The 20,650-nt window shown below is 45.2% G+C and overlaps 1 protein-coding gene across 11 annotated transcripts in view; it reads left to right on the top strand.

Moving 5' to 3' along the window:
- Nucleotides 1–20,650, top strand: part of MPPED2 (metallophosphoesterase domain containing 2) — a 195,735-nt gene that overhangs the window by 162,680 nt on the left and 12,405 nt on the right. The gene's annotated exons all lie outside the window — the stretch shown is intronic.

The following is a 20,650-nucleotide window of genomic DNA, read 5'->3' on the forward strand; positions in this document are numbered from 1 at the left end:
TGTTGTACTCTGAGGTTTAGAGGTAGGGCATCCTACTTTTCTTTAGCACTTCAAATGCTTTTCTGGCTGCCTGGTTATCCTCACTGATCTCACAGTAATTCTGGGAGGCAGTGCAGGTAGGACAGTAGTTAGTACCATCTTTCATCTCAAGGAGCTGAAGCACTGGGGAGCTGGAAGTTTATCCAAGGTCATGCAGTTATCTGTGGGTTTAAAAACAAAAACAGACCTGCTGCCCTCTGCCCCACCTGTTTCTACTCAGATGCACCTGCATGAGGCACGTGGCTTCCTAAGTGTCTCCCCCCAGCACCCCCTTTATCTTTCCAAGGGAAAGAGCATGCACTTTGAAGTCAGGCAGCTCTGTGACCAAATCCCAGCTCAGCCGCTTGGACTTGACCCTGAAGTCAGTAACTAAAACTTCCTTAGCAGTATACTTCATAAGTAAATTGAGACTACAATACCTACCTTGTAAAATTCTTATAAGGATAAAGTAGAGGACGAATGTGAAAGCACCTAACAGGATAAATGGAATAATAAATGGGGACTGTTAGAGTCATCCTTCAACTAGAGTCTGTCTTTGCCAACTCACCCCGCTTCCTTTTTCTCAAGTCTGTCTCCTCTACTAGACCATGAACTCCTTGATAATCAGAGTCACTTCTTGGTCATCTTCAAGGCATAGTATAGCCCATGTGTTTTATTCACGAAGCAACCATTTAGCACTTAATGTGTGTTGGGCACCATTCTAAGTGTTTTGCATGTATAACTAAGGTTTATGACTATAGTATAGTAGTAGTAGCAGCAGCAGCAGCACAAAAGGTGGAAAAAGAAGAGCTAGTACTTTTTCCTTCATAGAGATTAGAAAACTGGGGCTCAGGGAGGTGTGTCAGAGTTCTCCCAGCTATTAAGTGGTGGAATAAGAGCTCAGGGTCTATCTTGTACTGCTGTCAGTTGGACTGGGTTGGGTTGACCAGGTGCCATCAGCTTCGTTTGCTTCAAGAGTCCTGCTTTTTGGACTCTAGGCCCATTTTGTTTACAAATCAAGGAGTTCTCCATTGAGGTCAGGTTCCCTCTTTGTGCTGTTCCTGATCTTCCTTGGATGGCAAGTCCACGTGTGAGCTGAACCCCAGTTCTAAATGTCAATGCATGGAGTGTAGTGGTGTTTTAAGTGAAGAAGGAAGGTTGAGCACAGGTCAGCTGGCCGGGGGAGGGCTGGAGGCTAGGCTTGGGCTGCCATGGAGGAAGGCGCTGATCCAGAAGAGCTGCAGCGCCTAAGACATGCCTGAGTAACAAGCTGGGTTCTTATTCACCTGCAAGGAAAGGCTATCTGTAGAAGCAGAGCAGGCAGCCCATTCCAAGCCCCTTGTCACTCCAGGGCTTAGAATTTGATGAGGAAGAGAGGAGCTTCCAGATCTCACTTAAGAATCTGTGTAAGGGCATGGTAGGTCAACCCTCCACCTGCGGTGCCGGCATCCCATATGGGCGCCAGTTCTAGTCCCTACTGCTCCTCTTCCAGTCCAGATCTCTGCTATGGCCTGGGAAAGCAATAGAAGATGGCCCAAGTCCTTGGGCCCCCTGCACCCACGTGGGAGACCTGGTAGAAACACCTGGCTCCTGGCTTCGGATTGGTGCAGCTGCAGCTCAGGCCATTGCAGCCATTTGGAGACTGAACCAATGGACGGAGGACCTTTCTCTTTGTCTTTCCCTCTCACTGTCTGTAACTCTACCTCTCAAATAAATAAATAAAATCTTAAAAAAAAAAAGTCTATGTAAAACATGGAAATTCATCTCCTAGCTCCTAACTGAGCTATTTCAGGTAAAGTAGTTTGGCACATTTGCAAAGGTGTGTGATTAGTGTAATAGAATCATAGAAAAGCCTGAATGAACAGGGAAAAGAACATATTAGAGCAAACATAAGGTAGTGAAAAGAATATCCATTCTGAGTTGTGCGTGGGTAACTCACTGTTTAGGCTCTAGTTTTTTATTGCATCTAACGCTGTGAGCCCAGCAACTCTTGAGGTAGGCCTAGTGATGACAATATCCATTAAAGTTAATTTCCTGGTAGAAAGTGGTAGAGGCCACTTAAATCTGATTGTTGTTTTAATTTGTTTCGGTGCTAATTTCCTTCGGCTTAAATAGAGGAAGCTCTCTATACCTCCCACGTTCCAGTAGCCAGGAGCTCAGGGAGGTGATATCCAACATGGCCTTGACCAACCAAACAATGACCTTCACAGTCACACTCTCTAGGCAAGAGGTGAGGTCTTCATCTCTGGAACCTAGATGTTGCCTGATTTGGAAACCATCAGTGCTCCCTAAAAATCTAAAGGCCCATTAACTTCTTAAGTGAAAAGTCTCCCCTGTTACTTAGGTCTGGCTCTAATCCACACTGGCTTTAGTGGAAAATGTGAGCCCTTGCAATATCCACAGTAACTATTGAGGTGAGGTCCAGCATTTCCAAATTATGCATACTCATTTTTTTGTTTGAAGAACTAATGAAGTACAGATTAAAACATCAATGTAGGAGAGAAAAAAATCCCACAATAACAGTCATAGCAAATAGAGTGTCTGTGAAATAGGTATTCAAAATGCCTTACGCATGAGCCTTTTAAGGTAGGTACTGTTGTTTTCTGCTAACACCCAGAACTTGAATGAAGGGGGCTGCGGCAGACACTGGTCCTTAACCTTGACAGTAGTGTTTCTCAACGACTAGTCCCAGGACTCACAACATCAGCATCACATGAGACTGATTAGAAACAACAATATTCAGGCCCCACCCTAGACCTGCAGAAGCTTGGAGTGGTCTTTCAGGAGATTCTGATGCATTCTTTTCTTCTTTTTTAGTTCTAATTGTTTCAAAATTTGAGAGAAAGAGAGATACAGAGACAGAGAGAGACAGAGCAGTCTCCCATCTCATGGTTTACTCCCCAAATGGATGCAACAGCTGGGCCTGGGCCAGGTTGAAACCAGTAGCCAGGGAACTTAGTCTGAGTCTCTCACATGGGTGGCAGGGATCCAAGTACTTGAGCCATCACCTGCTGCATCCCATGGTGCATGATAGCAGAGGCCAGACTGAAAGTGGAGTAGCCTGGACTCGAACCAGGCTCTCTGCTATGGAATGGATGTGTCAACCACTGTACCCAGTGCCTGCCACCTTGATGCACACATAAGGTTGCACTACATGATGCTGTCTCTCAGTCTCTTACATTCCATAAATATTTATCAAGTACCTGCTAAGTGTCAGGTACTGTTGGAGACACAGCAAAGACCAAAATGCCTCCCCTCCTGGAGATTATCACTTAGAGACAGACAGAAACCTAATAAAATTAGGTACTTTATATGCTGATCTCTATTATCTCAAGTTGGCAAATTATGTTGTCCATTAGCAGAAGAGAACTATGCTAGACCTCAGCACCCTACCCACTGGTGGGCGGATGAAGGAAGAGCATATAACTTACCTCAGGTGACCCAGCTGAGGTTTAATTCCCAGGTTCCTGATCTTAGTATTTTTCTCTTCAGTACCAACTATGCTTTCCCAAACTGCCTCACCCTGAACCTCATCTCGGGGGGAAGAAGAGTCAGGTTTAATGGGCAGGCTGACCTGAGAGTAAACCCCAGCCCTACCACTTACCGGTTCATCCCACATGGATTAACATGGAGGGTTGATGGGCAACTGGTAGAGGCAGAGCCGGAAAGTCACTGAGAGCCCCTACTCCAGGCCAGGGAGGAGAGAGGGGAGTGAGCGGGGGTCAGGCTTTGTTGGCCAAGTGTCTGTCACTGCTCAAGGATGTGCAGTGCTCTTCCTCTTCACTCTTATGAGTTTTCAGGAAATACATCTTTCTCCTTTTCTCACCATTCTGCTTACCCAGAACCCCCAGAAAAGCATGAATATTGTATGTATATTTTACATGTCCTTCCAAACCTAAAGAACTCTGTGATCAGATGTCACCATCGCAGGTCCGAAGTTTTCAGATTTAAGGAGAGCCAACAAAAATCTGACTTCTAGAAATTTCCAGTTGTTGAAAATATTAGATAGTATCACTTTTGATGCTGCGCATGAAAAAACTTTGAGAAGAAGGAAACTGGATGGCTGGAGGCTGTGGCCATTTCACACAGGAGATGGCGTGTCACCAAATAAGGACACGGTGACTTGGGGGAGCAGGGTAATGCGGTAGTAACCCATTTTCCAGAGAACAAAGTTCTGCTTCCCTCACCTTCTAAACCATTGGCACCAATAGGGAAGTAGGCAGAAATCTGTTCTTTGCAGACTTATTAACTCAGAAAGCTACACACAAGGTCCCTTAGAAACGCACTCAGAAACTATGCTAACTCTGATTGAACTCATGATTCTCACATGCTTGGCTGGCCCCAGGGGAACCTGGGTAGTGGATTTGAAGGAGAAATGGAAATACTGAAACTGCGGGCTCTGGAGCCAGGGAGATCTGGAGTTTGGACTCCAACTTTGCTGGTGAGATGTGTGACCCTAAGCACTGCAGACCTCGCCTCCTCTGACGATAAAGCTATGAAAATCACAGTTGCTCTCTTCCAGTGTTGTAAGGTTAAAAGGAACTACAGGGTTGAAAGCACTCGGCAGATGACTGCGTAGTTGTTTTGATGGTGGCAGAGTAACAAGAGTGGAATGGGCCGGCGCCGCGGCTCACTAGGCTAATCCTCCGCCTTGCGGCACCGGCAATCCGGGTTCTAGTCCCAGTCGGGGCTCCAGATTCTGTCCCGGTTGCCCCTCTTCCAGGCCAGCTCTCTGCTGTGGCCAGGGAGTGCAGTGGAGGATGGCCCAAGCACTTGGGCCCTGCACCCGCATGGGAGACCAGGAAAAGCACCTGGCTTCTGCCATTGGATCAGCACGGTGCGCCGGCCGCAGCGCACCAGCCGCGGCGGCCATTGGAGGGTGAACCAACGGCAAAGGAAGACCTTTCTCTCTGTCTCTCTCTCTCTCTCTCTCTCTCTCTCTCACTGTCCACTCTGCCTGTCAAAAAATAAGAAAATAAATAAAATAAATTTAAAAAAAACAAGAGTGGAATGGAGTTGCTCACTGATAGCTTCCTATGTGTTGGGCACTAATCCGAACACTTCATAGAAATTAAGTTATTTAAATATCACTATTACCATTGGAGGTTGATTGTGTATTTTTTTTTTTTGACAGGCAGAGTTAGACTGTGTGAGAGAGAGAGAGAGAGAGAGAGAGAGAAAGGTCTTCCTTCCATTGGTTCACCCCCAAAATGGCCGCTATGGCCGGCGCTGCGCTGATCAGAAGCCAGGGCCAGGTACTTCCTCCTGGTCTCCCATGCAGGTGTAGGGCCCAAGCACTTGGGCCATCCTCCACTGCACTCCCAGGCCACAGCAGAGAGCTGGACAGGAAGAAGAGCAACTGGGACAGAATCCGGCACCCCAACGGGGAATAGAACCCTGTGTGCCGGCGCCGCAAGCAGAGGATTAGCCTAGTGAGCTGCGGTGCCGGCCCGTGCCTGTATTAATATAAAAATAGCAATTTAGGGGCTGGCGCTGTGGTGTAGCAGATAAAGCCACCACCTGCAGCACCTGCATCCCACATGAGTGCCATTCAAGTCTTGGTTGCTCCACTGCTGACCCAGCTTCCTGCTGATGCGCCTCGGAAAGCAGTGTAGAATGGTTCAAGTCCTTAGCCCCTGCACCCATGTGGGAGACCCAGAAGAAGCTCCTGGCTCCTGACTTCAATCTAGCCCAGCCCTGGCTGTTGTGGCCATTTGGGGAAAGAACCAGCAGATGAAAGACGTCTCTCTCGTCTCTCCCTCTCTCTGTAGCTCTGCCCTTCAAATAAATAAATCTTTAAAAAAGTAATGATTGGGGTTGGTGCTGTGGCATGGTGGGTAGAGCAGTGCTGGCATCCCATATGGGTGCCAGTTCAAGTCCTGTCCCGGCTGCTCCACTTGCAATCCAGCTCTGCTAATGTGCCTGGCGAGGCAGCAGAAGATGGCCAAGTCCTTGGGTCCCTGCACTCACATGGGAGACCCAGGAGAGGTTCCAGGCACCTGGCTTTGGATTGGCCCATCTGCTGCCATTGCAGCTATTTGGGAGTGAACCAGCAATTGGAAGACCTGTCTCTCTCTCTTTGCCTCTTCCTCTGCCTCTCTGTAACTCTGCTTTTCAAATAAATAAATAAATAAATCTTTTTAAAAATAGCGATTTAAATTTTAAAATTCTCAACCTTTTTAAGGAATTTATGGCTCTAGGATGATAAATAAGGATGATCTATGATGAATTTAGATGTTCCCCGTGTAGCACCACACCTCCTGAGGCTAAACACCATAGTTTCAGAATTACAGCGTTATGCACCTTTTTCATCTCACCTCTGTTCAGGGTTGCTGAGCTGATGATGGTAAGAAGGAGCAGGTGAGGAAGACAGAAGCCCCACAATCTATTTTTTTTTAAGTTGCATTATGTGTTTTTGTTTTCTGAGAAGGGACACACAAGTCTTGGTATGACTCAACTAAGGATAATGTTACAGAGGTGTGCATGGTGACCCAGCAGGTTAAGTGGCCATTGTCGGACACCTACATCTTGTATCAGAGTGCCAGAGATGAAGTCCCACCTCCACTTGTTGACCCAGCTCTCTGCTAATGAGCCTGGGAGAGCAGCAGAAAATGGCCCATGTGCTCAGATCCCTGCACCCAATCTTGTCTTTTCCCCATTCTCAAGCAGTAGGAGCTGGGCATCCCAGAAGAGTCTCCATTTCCTCCCCTTACTACCTGCCAATTCTAGGTCTCTGTGCCTTGTTTAGCCGATAATACTGCGTGTCAGTGTGGCAGGCAGAATAATGATTCCACTCCCCAAGATGTCTACAACCTATTTGCCTAAACTTGTGAAGGTTACCTTACGTGGCAAAAGGGATTTTACCAACATGATTCCCCCTTGTAATAGGGAGATTATCCTGGGTTGTCTGGGTAAGACCAATGTGATCACATGGGTCCTTATAAGGGAGGCAATAAAGTCAAAGTAAGATAAGGAGAAGTGATCCCCGGAAGCAGAGGCCAGAGTGATGCAGAGCCAGAAGCCAAGGAATGCAGGAAGTCTCCCGAAGCTGGAAAAGGCAAAGAAAGATTCTCCCCTGGTGCCTCCAAAAGGAGCCACTTCTGCCAGTATCTTGATTTGATCCGGTGAGACTAAGTTTGGACTTCTGACTTCCAGAAATGTAAGATAATACATTTTCATTATTTAAAGCCACCAAGTTCATGGCAATTTTGCCCAGCAACAACAGAAAACCAATACATCAGGATGAAATAAACCTGATTTCCTCTGATGTGTGGATGAGTCTTTCTTCAGTACTTCTGTAAAAAAGCATACCTGTCCTTAGATTTTGTCTTTCTCTGTTACAAAGAAAGGAAACCTGAAACCTACAGAAAATTTCTAAATCCAGCCTCAAGAGATTCATGAACAGGGACAGGAAAGTGAAGGACCAATTTAAGAAAAGGGTGATGGGCACCATTGGGGTGGGCCTGGACCTGTGGCTTTGGACAGTTTCCTAACACGACTTTCAAGGGTTTATTTTGACATGTCAATTAAGCCTGGGTCTGCATGTGGTTTTGGGAAATCTTTAGCCTGTCTTTGCCTCAGTTTTCTCATCTACACAATAAGGTTATTCATAGCTTCTACCTGAAAGGGATAATATATTCATTAAATGAGTTCACGTCCATGAAGTGCTTAGAACAGTACCTGTCATATCAGAAGCTTTCTATAAATGTTAGCTATTATTAAGGCAGGTGTTTAGCCTAGCAGTTACTATACCCATGTCCCACATCGAAGTACCTGAGTTAGATACCCATCTCAGCTCCTGACTCCAGCTTATTGCTAATGCCGGTCTAGGAGGCAGCACTCTTGGCTCAAGAAGTTGGGCCCCTGCCTCCCATGTAGGAGACCTCAACTGAGATCCTGGTTTTGGCTTTGGCCTTGCCCAGTCCTGGCCATTGCAAGCATCTTAGGAGTAAACCAGGAGATGGGAGTTCTGTCTCTGTCCTTTTCTCTGAGTCTCATATATATATATATATATATATATATATATATATATATAAAATTTAATGTTAGCTACTGTTAATAGGCATTATTTCTTTTAAAAAAAGTGTAATGGGGTCAGCTCTGTAGTATAGTGGGCTAAGCCTCCATCTGTGGTGCCAGCATCCCATAAGAGTGCCAGTTCTAGTCCCAGTGGCTTCTCTTCTGATCCAGCTCTCTGCTATGGCCTGGGGAAGCAGTAGAAGATGGCCCAAGTGCTTGGGTTCCTGCACCCACATGGGAGACCAGTAAGAAGCACCTGGCTCCTGGCATTGAATCAGTCCAGCTCCAGCCATTGTAGCCATTTGGGAAGGGAACCAGTGGATGGAAGACCATTCTCTCTGTCTCTCCCTCTCTGTGTCTATAACTCTCTCTCTCAAGTAAATAAGTAAAATATTTTTTTAAAAAAAGTTTTAGAATTTATAGGGGTCTAATATGTTAGGAACATGTTCAGTTCAGCAAGTTACTTTTCTGCATGGCTTCTCAGAGTCTTCCCTATGGTAATGTTCACTTGGCACTGCCAAGTTAGAGGGAACTCACTGAATCATAGAATCCTCTTTGATCCATAATGGTCTCAGCAAATCAAAGCTATCAGACATAGTGTGAGAAACATTGCCCACAGTTTACTTCGTTCCAACTCATACTCCCTTCTCCCATCCTCTTGAGCCACCCCTGAACTGGTAACTCAGAAGCCCCAGCCCTCTAGGGCAAGGAGACACATGTCCCCAGCATCCAGAGCCAAAAATCAGAAGCCTTTTGCACCTTCACATTGTTCTGACACTATCCTCCTCGTTGCTGTGTTAGTGAGCATGTGAATATGGCTGCGCCTGGGAGCTCCCATGGCGCTTAAGTTCCCACCAGGCAACCTAGAAATAGTTTTGAACATGGTTCACAATCTGGGGACCAGAAGTGTAGCTTCAAAGCAATGCTGTTGATTTGGGAGCAAATAACCTACAAATTATGCATGATAGTGATGATTGTACTTCTCTAAGTAAGACATTTTCAAAAAGGAATTCTGTGAGTATTTTGTAGGGTAAAAGTATAACGCCAGTCAGTCATTTTCATGCTGGGATATATATTAAAAAAAATTACCTCAAACAGTATGATGTCATTATTTGACACAGGCAAAACTTACATAAACATAGAAAATTTATTTCTGGGGAATTTCATTTCAAGAAATCAGACTCTGCTCACATAAAGATACCTTTCAAAATGGAAATTTAACACATTTAGTTAAGCTTGGTCTTTTTGTTTTCTTTTGTTTTGAAAATGATAAAGAAGTAAACTGTGGCCCTCTTTATTTTTAGCAGATACCTCTGGGAAACCTTGAACGGTGTTTTGTTTATAAAACAAAGAGTCTGTTTTCATGCAAACTTGCTTAGTAATAAGAGAAAGAGCAGGAGGGAGTATCAGAAAAATGAAATGTTTTCTGTTCTCAAGATTTCTCAAATTCATCAGCAACTCTTTAAGAAACAGTAAAGCAGTTGACCTGGTTTTGTTTTTGAATAAGGAGAGGTTACCTGGAAAATGATAAATTGTGCTTAATATTCTGACTGAGTAGATTGGAACTGAATGAATAATGCCCTATGGTGAAAGAAAAAAAAACACAAAATCTGAAATTTGAAGTGAGGGTACAATCTCGCTTTTATGAGTTACACAGCTGAGAGACAGCGAACCTAAATAATTCTCCAGTCAAATTATTTCAACATCACATTATATAGAATATTTATAATGTCATCATCTTTCAGGGTATTAATAAAGGAAGAAACCTTAGCTGAGGAAATTCAATAGCTGTAAGATTCTAGAAAGTGCAAGTAAGTGACTCCATACAACTGGAATGTAGTGCACCTTTCTACTTTATCATTCTGTTCGATGGTATGTCACACTATTCTCCTAATCTTCTTAATAGCAATAATAAATCCAACATTTATTTAGTGCTTATTAATTGTCAGGCAGTCCGCCGAGAGCTTTAGGTGAATTATTTCATTTAATCTTCTCAACAATGTGCCAATGACATGATTGTCTCCATCTTACAGATAGGAAAACTGAGACCCAGAGAGACACAGCAGTTTGCCAAAGCTCATACCTCTGGAAATATTAGAATGGTCAGACAGACCCACACTGTTAAGGGTACGTGGTTCCTCCTGAAGCCAGCAGTGAACACCTGTGTGGGGCCACAGGCTCGGCGTGGATGTAGATGTTGACCTCCAATCTGCCTTTTAATGGCAAAAAGCCAAGAAGGCTTGAAAATCCAAGGAAATAACCCATACTAAGCCTGACCAAAAGAATAGCTTTCTTGTTTTTCTTCACATTGTTTTCCAGCCGCTATTCATCCGAGAGAAGCCAAAGCGTGGCCTCCTTCCAGTGAGCATCTCACCTTGTCAGTATTTCCATTTGTGTCCACAATCGTGTCTCTGGTATGCCTCCATCCCCTTTCTTGTCTGGTTCTGACTTTCCCATAATACAGAGCCTGGTGTATAACAGTCAGTCAGCAAACGTCTGATGAGTGAGTGAAAGAACGCCTAGCTTCAGCCTGTGCTCAGACACTTTGCTTTAGGTGCTATGGCCTGATTTTTACAATCAACATTGTATGTTAAGAATTTTCTTTGTTGCTACATTGTCTTCACAATTAATATCTGCATGATACACATTTTACTGGATACTCCAATAATGGGAATTTTCTTAACCAATCCTTTCTATTACACCGTTTAGAATAAAATTGTTCCTAATATTTTGCTCTTGTAAATAACACTATAGCAAACAACTTTAACCATAGCATTTTCACTTGCTTTGGGATTGTTTTATTAGGTTATAATTTCTTTGCAGAGACTCCTAAATCAGAGTAAGAAATGAAGTGGCCTGTGCCAGCATTGTCGCATTTAGATATGATGTAGACTGCACATGTAATTTGTAATTTTCTAATAGCCACATTAACAAAAAGAGTAAAAGAGTTCATTCTAAAAATGTATTTATTCCATCCAATTTTCCAAAATATTATTTAAACATATATTCAACATAAAAATGACAATGCTTTCTTGTTCTCTTTGTATGTGAAGTATACAAAAAATATACAGAAGCACAGAGTGGCTGTCATATTTGGTGGCATAGACCTATGATCTATGTAATGCAGTGTTTTGAAATGATCTTTACTTTTTAAAAGCCCTACCTCAGTTTGTCTTGTCCCATCCTAATTTCCAGTCACATATACTATTAGAATCACTCCCTTGGACATTCATTCTAAACTGTCTTGCTGGTTTTTTACTATTAGTAATATTTCCTTGACATCTATTTTGTATAAGGCACTGTTTGGTAGATTTGGGGGCACTCCAGGATGAACTGGATGTGGCTCGCATGTCTCTGGTGAACATCAACATATCCAGAATGCAACTTTGACTTGAATGCTTGTTGGAGTTAGGTGAGAAATATTTTTAAAAAATGCATGCTAGCCCGTTGTTATGCACAGTATGATAAATTCCAGAAATGAGGATTAAACAAAGAGCTGAGGGGATTGGGGAAAGCTTCTTGGGGAAGATATAATTGTGAGTTGAGCCTTGAGGGCACAGTAAAATTTTAATGGGTAGAGATAGGGGAGATCAGTGTTGCCTGTGTCTATCTTGTTATCCCAACCAGATGGCAGGTTGGTGAAGGGAGGGACCTTGCCTCGCACTGTATTTAGATCTCCCTGGAACTCCCTGCCAGGGTTTTGCAGTAGAAGGTGCTTCATAATGTTTGTGGAGCCCAATTAATAATACATGGCTGGCTGGCACAGAGTGAGGGAGACACCAGGTCCGTGTGCTTGCTTTAACCTCTGAATTGAAGGGGCAGTTTAAGCTTTTCACTCATTCCTCTGATTGTGTGTACTGCCAATTTGCAGTCACAGTTTTCTCACTTTACTAAATCGGTCTGGATTGCAACTAGTCGTTTAGAGCCAAAATGGTAGATAAATGGGGGCCAACACTTTAGCTTCCACCTGACCTAGTTGTCACTTATTCCAATTCCCTCTGAACCTTCAAAGAGCACAAACAGCCACACAGACAAGCAGTGACATGGGACTCAGAAGACACTTCAGCAAAAGATGCTTTTCTTTTATTTGCAACTTGCTTGCCCAGGCAGCGATAACCTTGTTATCACCCACTCCACAATGAAGGAAACAGGGAATTCAGAGACGGTATGATTTGCTCAAGCATGGGGCCTGCATTGTGGCACAGTGGGTTAAGCTGCCGCCTGCAGTGCCAGCATCCCAGGTAGCACCAGTGTGAGTCTCAGCTGCTCCACTTTCCGTTGAGCTCCCTGGTAATGAACCTGAGAAGGCAGAAGGTGATGGGCCTGAGTGCTTGGGCCCCTGCCATCCATGTGGGAGACTCTTGTCTTTGGCCTACCCCAGCTCCGGCCAATGCAGCATTTGGGGAGTAAACTAGCAGATGGAAGATCTTTCTCTCTCTGCCTCTCCCTCTCTCTCTGTCATTCTTCCTTTCAAATAAATAAATTTCAAATATATAAATCTTTTTAAAATGTTGCTCAAAGTTACTTGGCAAGTAAGTTGGAAGTGCCATGAGTGTAACCATGTCTTCTACCTCCCAAGGCCCTGTCGTCCCATTATCCAAAGATGGCCCCACCCATATCAGATGCTATCATCTGTTGCCTTGTGGTGGATCCGTTCTCTTCTTTGGAATCTACATTCTAAAGATAAGCAATGAAAGAAAGGAAACTTGCGGTAATATGAAGAATATACACAAAAGAGTAAAAATCAAGGGGTTGCTGATGTTAAAATTTATAAGGATGTTAACATTTATAATGATTATGATGACAAGAGCTATCATTTAATTCTTAATATAGGGCACACTGCTGACTGCATTACACATGGTACCACAGCCAGTCCTTACGGTAAACTGTGTGGCTAGTGTTATCTCCGTTTTATAGAAGAGGACACTGGGATCAGATAGGTGCACTGGCCCAAGGTTACACTGCTAAAATAGAAAGCAGCTGGAACTTGTGCCCAGACCTGTCTTTTAACTCGGATGACATAATCACTGCACTACAGCGTTAGTCTGTGCCACCTCAGTGTAGGTAATTTTGGGTATGTCACTAAGATTCCTATTTCTACATCGTGTTTTGGTAAAGTTGGTTAATATTTTGCCCCCATCGTGGGTTATTGTGAACTAATAAATGTGAGAATGACTTGTCATAAGTAAAATATATAGATTTATTTTTTTTAAGATTTATTTTATTTATTTGATAGAGTTACAGAGAGAGGTAGAGATAGAGAGAGAGGTCTTCCATCCGCTGATTCACTTCCCAGATGGCCGCAATGGCCAGAGCTGCGCCGATCCGAAGCCAGGAGCCGGGAGATTCTTCCAGGTCTCCCACGTGGGTGCAGGGGCCCAAGGAGCCGGGCCATCCTCCACTGCTTTCCCAGGCCACAGCAGAGAACTGGATTGGAAGAGGAGCAGCCGAGACCAGAACCGGCGCCCATATGGGATGCCTGTGCTTCAGGCCAGGGCTTTAACCTGCTGCGCCACAGCACCAGCCCCAAAATATATAGATTTATAATAGTATCCATATTTAAAGTACAACTTCTCATCCAGGTGTAAGATGGACACCACTGCAGGGTGGTCCTGGTGCTAAGGAGGTTCTCAGGGAAGGTCTGTTGAAATACTTGAATGAATAAAAGACTCGCCTGCTGGAGATGCCTTTTTATTTCTACAAATGGAAATAGAAGTGGAGGAAAGTGCCTTTCAGTAAAAGGAGAGTCTAAGGGGTGGGCATTTAGCTCAGTGGGGAAGATGCCTGCATCCCATATCAGAGTGTTGGAGTTTTATCCCCGGCTGTGGCTCCTGACTCCAGCTTCCTGCTTATACGGTGGTAGTGGCTTATGTGATTGGGTTCCTTCCATCACATATCAGACTTGGATTGGTGGGACTGTGGCCCCATCCTGGGGTTAGGGAGTGAACCAGCCGATGGGAGTACTCTCTCTCTTTGTGTGTATGTGTCTTACTGTGTCTCAGAAAGAACAGGATGAACTCCACCTGTCTCTGTCTCTCAAAAAACAATAATAAAAAAAGAGTAAGAGTCTAAGTAAATGCTCTGTTCTCCAGACTTTTCCATCTGTACTCCATTTACACTTAAATATATGGAGATATGTGAACTGAATAATTTTTTGCTTTCCAAATGATACACGGCTATCAGAGAAAAGGTAAAAAATAACAGACAAATAGAAAGGGAAGAATCATTCAGAATCCTTCTGCCCTCAAAATAACCATTTGGTACATTGGTCAGGTTTTTTTTTAACTGCTTATTTTTTACTTTCTTTACTTGAACCATTTATTTTTATTTTATTTACTTGAGCTTGTCACCAGCTGCCTTCCGGGTGCACCTTAGCAAGAAGCTAGAATTGGAAGCACAGCCAGGACTCAAACTCAGCACTTCCGTATGGGATGCAAGCATCTGAAGCAGCATCTTTACCCCTTTGCCAAACACCTGCCCATTTCCTTTCTTCTAAGCATCTTTCACATGTGTGGATCATACAGATATAAAAGGAAACACCTTGCTTTTCCATTGACTGTCAAGGACAGCACTTTTATCAAGAAGTCACAAACTCTTTGTAAACAGTCTGCAAGGATTGGAGACTTAGTGGTGAACCCTACTGAAGGCACTGAGCATCCAGTCTTGTTGTTATGTTTAGTGGTAGCACAGGATTTTATTGTCTAGTCATCAGTTATTCTCTTTGAGTCTCTTTTTTAGGTAGCAGGCTTTTTTAAAATTTTTTTATTATTATTTATTTGACAGATGGAGTTAGACTGTGAGAGAGAGAGAGACAGAAAGGTTTTCCTTTTTGGTTCACCCACCCAAATGGCCTCTACGGCCGGAGCTACGCTGATCCGAAGCCAGGAACCAGGTGCTTTTCCTGGTCCCCCATGTGAGTGCAGGGCCCAAGCACTTGGGCCATCCTCCACTGCCTTTCCAGGCCACAGCAGAGAGCTGGACTGGAAGAGGAGCAACCGGGACTAGAACCCAGAGCCTATATGGGATGCCGGTGCCACAGGCAGAGGATTAACCAAGTGAGCCATCGCCCCAGCCCTGGTAGCAGGCTTTCTTAACGGCCAAATCCTCCCCAACTATGTCCTCCTGGTGCTCCAGAATATTAAACAGTACACAAAGTCAGCCAGCATTAGCCACATGCATGCATGACATAGACACATAAACATTCTACACAAAACCAGACATAATAAAATTTTGTAGCATCCTATGTATAAGAAAGCAGATTTCATCAACCCATCTCTGTCTATTAACATCATCTCTTAAAAAGTTCACTAGGTAATAAGACAAACTTCTACTAATCCTGGGGCCATCTTCCCTTTTTTCTCCTCCTTTTGAGAAATCTGAGTCAGAAAGATAGGGTCCGCCTGCCTGGGTTCTGTGACAGATCTCCAGGGCAGGAAGAGGGGACGGGGAGACCCAGGTGCTCCCTGATCAGCTCCCTGGGTACCAGGTAGTCTTCCCACCTACTCCTGTCTCACTAGTCCTGTGCCTCAGAGCAAGGCCAGGCATGTGGCGCGCACTGCCCTCCCAGGCCAGTCTCTAGGGTATGATTTTGTGGTCCTGGTTTCAGGACAGGATGGAGGGATGGATGGATGGAGGGAGCCTTCCCCACTACAGTTCTGTTGCTTGTGTGCCAGGTCACCCCCTGGCCTGGGGGCCCAGTCTGCATTGGGAACTACTGGATTAATTTTCAAATCATTCTGATAGTCCCCAAGCTCCTCTGAAATTAGGTTACTTAGAAATGAGAGCCAGAGTTTAAAGACTTCAGGGCACCGTTACCTATGAACTGGTTGGCCGTGGGTTTGCCCTGCAAACTGTGTTTTATAGCCCAGCACTTAACCTTGCCAAAAGTGCTTCCTGACAGGTATCCCAGTCATGTCTGGTGAGTGGTATTTTGTTCCAGAAGTACCTTACAGAGCCCATTGTAGCTGAACTTTCAACCCAGTAACTGTACTTCCCAAAGAAAAGAGCCAAGACTGACTATCTGTGTCTCTGTATATCCTACCTTAGCATCTAGCACATACCAGGCATTCAAAAACCTTAGGAGAAAAAGTGAATACTGCATACTCACACAATGGAATATTACATATTGAGTATTATTCAGCCATAAAAAGGAATCAATACCTGACATGTGCTACAAAATCAAAGAACCTTGAAAACGTGCTGGGACTGGCATTGTGGTGCAGCAGGCTAAGCCGCCACTTGTGACACTGGCATTCCATATCCGAGTACTGGTTTGAGTCCTGGCTGCTCTGTTTCCAGTCCAGCTTCCTGCTAATACACATGGGAAGGTGCTAGAAGGTGGACCAAGTGCTTGGGCTCCTGCCATGGATGTAGGAGGCCAGAATGGAGTTTCTGGCTTCTGGCTTCAGAGTGGTGCAGCTGTAGCTGTTGCTGCCATTTGGAGACTGAACCAGTGGATAGAAGATCTCTCTATCTCTGTCTCTATCTCTCAAATAAAAAAACCCTTTTAAAAAATCATTAAGCTATGTGAAAGAAGCCAGATACAAAAATAGAGTCATGGTCTGGTTCTACTTTATGCAAGTGCCTAGAGTAATCATTCTATTCTATTCTACTTTCTGTGCAGAGACAGAAAGCAGAATAGAGGTTGCCAGGGGCTGAGGAGGGGCCAGAGGAGCTGTTGTGTACTGCATTTAAAGTATCTATTTGAGATGAAGCAAAAACTCTGGAGATGGATAGTGGTGATGATTGCACAACATTGAGTGTCCACTTAATTAGACACTTAAAAAGGGCTAAGATGGTAAATTCTGAGTTATGTATATTTTATCAAAATGAAAGAAATTCTCCCACCCACCCACTACTAGATGACTACTGCTCTTCTTTATGTCTCTCCAACCATTAGGCTTCCCTTTTTCTTTCAGACCTGGCCCATGGGTGCTATGATGTCTCCTCTTTGAGGAATTCTCCCTGCCAGGGTTCAGATAGCAGCACAGGTCCCTTTGGTGGCTGCTCGCGTGTGGCTTTTCCTCTCCGCAGGGTCCCAGGTGTGAGCAGGGGGTGCCCTGGTTCTAACTGAGAGTTCCCCGGCACTTGGTCTTCTGGAAAGCCAAGGGCCACTTCTGTAAGCACAGGGGAAGACTCAAATCCACACCACTTGCTCACCGAGACAGGAGGCATGTGACGGAAACCACATTGAAACTGTTCTTCCTGCTATCAACTTTGAAAAGGTCCCTCTTCCCGCTATGAGCTTGTTTACCAGATTAAAGGCAGGTGTGCTTGGGAGGGCTGGGCAGGCACTACGATTACATTTTAGAATTCAGAGCGCACCAAGTTTGAAACAAGTCAAAGTGTCTTTTGTTTCTTGAGTCCTAAAGCACACCCGGCTTATACCACCTGCTCTCCAGCAGGGAAAAGGAAAAATGGGCAACAGAGGCTTAATTCTCACATTGTTCCTTATTAGTCTCAAAAAGGGACACAGTTGGCAGTTGGTAAGACTGCTGGTGGTTGCTGTCTTTGTTCCCGGGGCTCAGGTGACTGCCTCAGGTACAAGTTGTTCCTTTCCTGTCCGCAGCACACAGACCACGTTATTCACCCAGGCCTGCCCTTTATCAAAACAGCATCTCTTTTCGTCCCAAGGACTTCTTGAGGAAAGATCAAGCTACCAAGTCATAGTGAAGAGGGGACCCGACCGCTGCGGGGAGGAGCCCGCACTGCCCTTTGGAGGCAGCTGAGCTGGAGGTTGGGGGGCCAGGCAGGCATCCCAAGCAGATGCACCAGGGTGGAAATCCCACCCTAAAGTCATCGCTCCCCTCCCTATCCCAGCAATGTCGGTTGATGAGTGTGTCTCTGATGCGTGAGGTCTGAAAGTGCTCCATGAGCTAATATGCAAGACCTCTTTTTAATTGCAGAGAAGAGTATCTTGCAGGCTGGCTGCCAAGTGGAGTAAGTTGGGGAAAAGGCTGACCTCTTACTGAAAATCCAGAGTAAAGAAGGGAAAACGAGGCAGGGAAGGGAGGGTGCGGGATGGGGTGGGGGGTGGGGGCGTGTGCGACAGTGTCTGTCTTTCATCTGGATATTCAGGATGACACATGTGGCGCGAGGGAAGCTGCTATTTCTAACTGACGGCGAAGCTTTGCAGTCATGGGAGGGCTGAGCTGTCAGGTGAGCTCGAGATCAAGAATTATCATGACAGCTTCATGGCATGTGAAAGGCGCTGTGGAGTGCAGTATGATTTTAACCAGCGGTGGTTAAATTAGCTTCTTTTGGGCCCAGTGTGATGTGTGGTTGGAGGAGGCCGATGGCGGCTGGGAGTGCCAGGCGTGAAGAGGGCTGCGATTCTGAAGGGCCACCCTTTAGAAAAGAGAGTGTATGTGAAAATTGGCTTCTGGTTTCGGCGTTTTGCTTAATGGAGGTGCCAGGCAGCAGTGACGGCATTAATTAGTAGCTTGTCAGTTCCTCCAGTGAACCTTAGTAAGCCCTCCTATGATGAATATCCCAAGGACCTGGAGTAACCCCTTCCCTGAACTCCCCCAATTTAAGATCTTGTCAAAATCTAACCACCTGTACCAGCCGGCTAAGCAGCCTTGACTAACCGATTTGCCCTGTGCTTTCACATTCCACAGGATTGTCTGTGCAAGACCGAGCCAGGGAGTGAGCCGGCTCCTTTCTCAAAAACTTCCACTCAAAAGTGAGCTGAGGAAATGCCTTTTAATGAGTAATGGCCCAGAGGAAATCAGGCTCTGCCTTGCCATCCAGTAACGCTTGCCTGTGCACAGTGGGGACTTTTCAAAAGTCTGCAGCAGGAGGGTTTATGATTTGATGAGCTCTTGCTTGGAAAATTCTGGAAAGAAGTAATAACAAGCAACTCTGGGTGTGTATGCACACACACATGCATGTATATTGCTAATGTAGCTCATATACAAACAGAAAGCTGCACATGAACACTCTGTGCTGACACTAAGTTAATTCAGTATATCCACAAAGGCAGATACTCTGTTTTGATTTGAAAGATGAGGAAACTGAAGTTCAGAAAAGTCCGTCATTGGCAGGTCTGGAGCTTGAACATGGCTCTATCTGACTCCATAATCCATGCTGTTAACCACGGCCTCTAAAATCAGAATGGCTGAGTTTGATAGATCCTCGAGGTTCTCATCATCTACGTGGCACAGCCAGCCTGCCAGATCCTAAGTCTGGGTGTTATGTTAGCCCTTGACTTTCCCCTTCACAGCTTCCGTGCGGAACCCCAGGATTTCCCAGGCTTCATTGCTGCAGCCAGCACCCAGGAGACCAGATTAATAAGAACTTGAATCTTTGTGATGTGGCCAGCTCAGGACCTATCTGTCCGTGGAGAATTTGACCTGTCACACCAAGGCTGTGAACCTGAGTAGCCCAGCTAAGCACAACAAGCACCAATTTCCCCTTTCCAAATCCTGTTTTCCTAGGGAGCCCCCACTGAAGTTTCTGGGGGAATAAATAGCTATTCACCTGTCCGAGCCTCCCTGGATTTATAGCCCGGCAGCTCCCTTCTGCCTGCTCTACCGCACTGTGTATTGCAAACACAGGTGACCTTTGCAGCAATTTCATTTCAACTTGCTTCCATATAGAAAAGCTGCTTTGTGTTGACATTGTTTGGAACAAGTTCTGTCTGTGTTAACTCCCTTAGCCCCTCTGCCCCTGGAATTTCAGCCCAGAGAGGCCAAGTGCCTGTAATGTCAAGAGCAAGGGGGAGGGAGCTTTGCAAACATCCCCAGCTTCCATCCATCTGAGTCCTGTGTCCAGTGGCTTCATGCAAATGGTGTCACTCCCCTTCCTTCCGGAGTTGTCTAATCCCTCCCTAGGAGGGGATAGGCTGTAGGCTCAGATTGGCCCACTGACAGTAAGGTGCTTTGTGGGGCATTTTCTTACAAGTTGGTTCCCATGTGGTATTTGTTAGTCACAGCTAATTATTAAGTCCTTGGCCGAGGCAATAGACATTGTTCCCTTGGATTCCTCCCGCCTCCTTTCCCCGATGCCCCCCATTGCTATGGAACAAAACCCATTGTGGGGCTCTGGAGGTTGGCTGTGCACATATTTTCCAGTGAACCCCTGGTGGGCTCACTGCTGAGGTTTCATGTTTCAGGTTGAAACTCAACTGGATAAAGCATCATTCATTGACGCTGACACATCCAGCCTCTGCTCCGGGCAGCTCTTTCTCTCACACTGGACATGGTGCCTCACAGGCAATTTTGATAATTCACTAAGAGCGATTCACAGCACTTACTCAGAACCTTGCTAATCTGCACAACGTTATAAAACGTTAGGGCTTTTTGATCATAGGAAGATCATCAAGTGCTGGATTTTTTCAGCTGTGCTTCGAGGTGTAGGTTAAAGGGGACTGGGTAAGCAGACTGTGAGTCCTTTCTCCCCAGTCTCACTGCAGGAGCGCCTCCGCATTTGGCTACTTTGCTTTGTATAGAGGGCTTTTTGCCTAAAATTTCCACAACCTAAAAGCAACCTTGAAATTCAGTAATTGTCTCCCCTGGCTCACTTCTCAGAGGAGGATGCTGGCCCAGTGAGGGTCTTTCTCTTATCCAGAGTCCAAGTGAAGCCAGAATGCAAATTAGCATGGGGGTGACCC

Source organism: Oryctolagus cuniculus, chromosome 1 (assembly GCF_051225735.1).
Source record: "Oryctolagus cuniculus isolate XC-2025 breed Fujian yellow rabbit chromosome 1, ASM5122573v1, whole genome shotgun sequence".
In the NCBI taxonomy this organism is placed as follows: Eukaryota; Metazoa; Chordata; class Mammalia; order Lagomorpha; family Leporidae; genus Oryctolagus; species Oryctolagus cuniculus.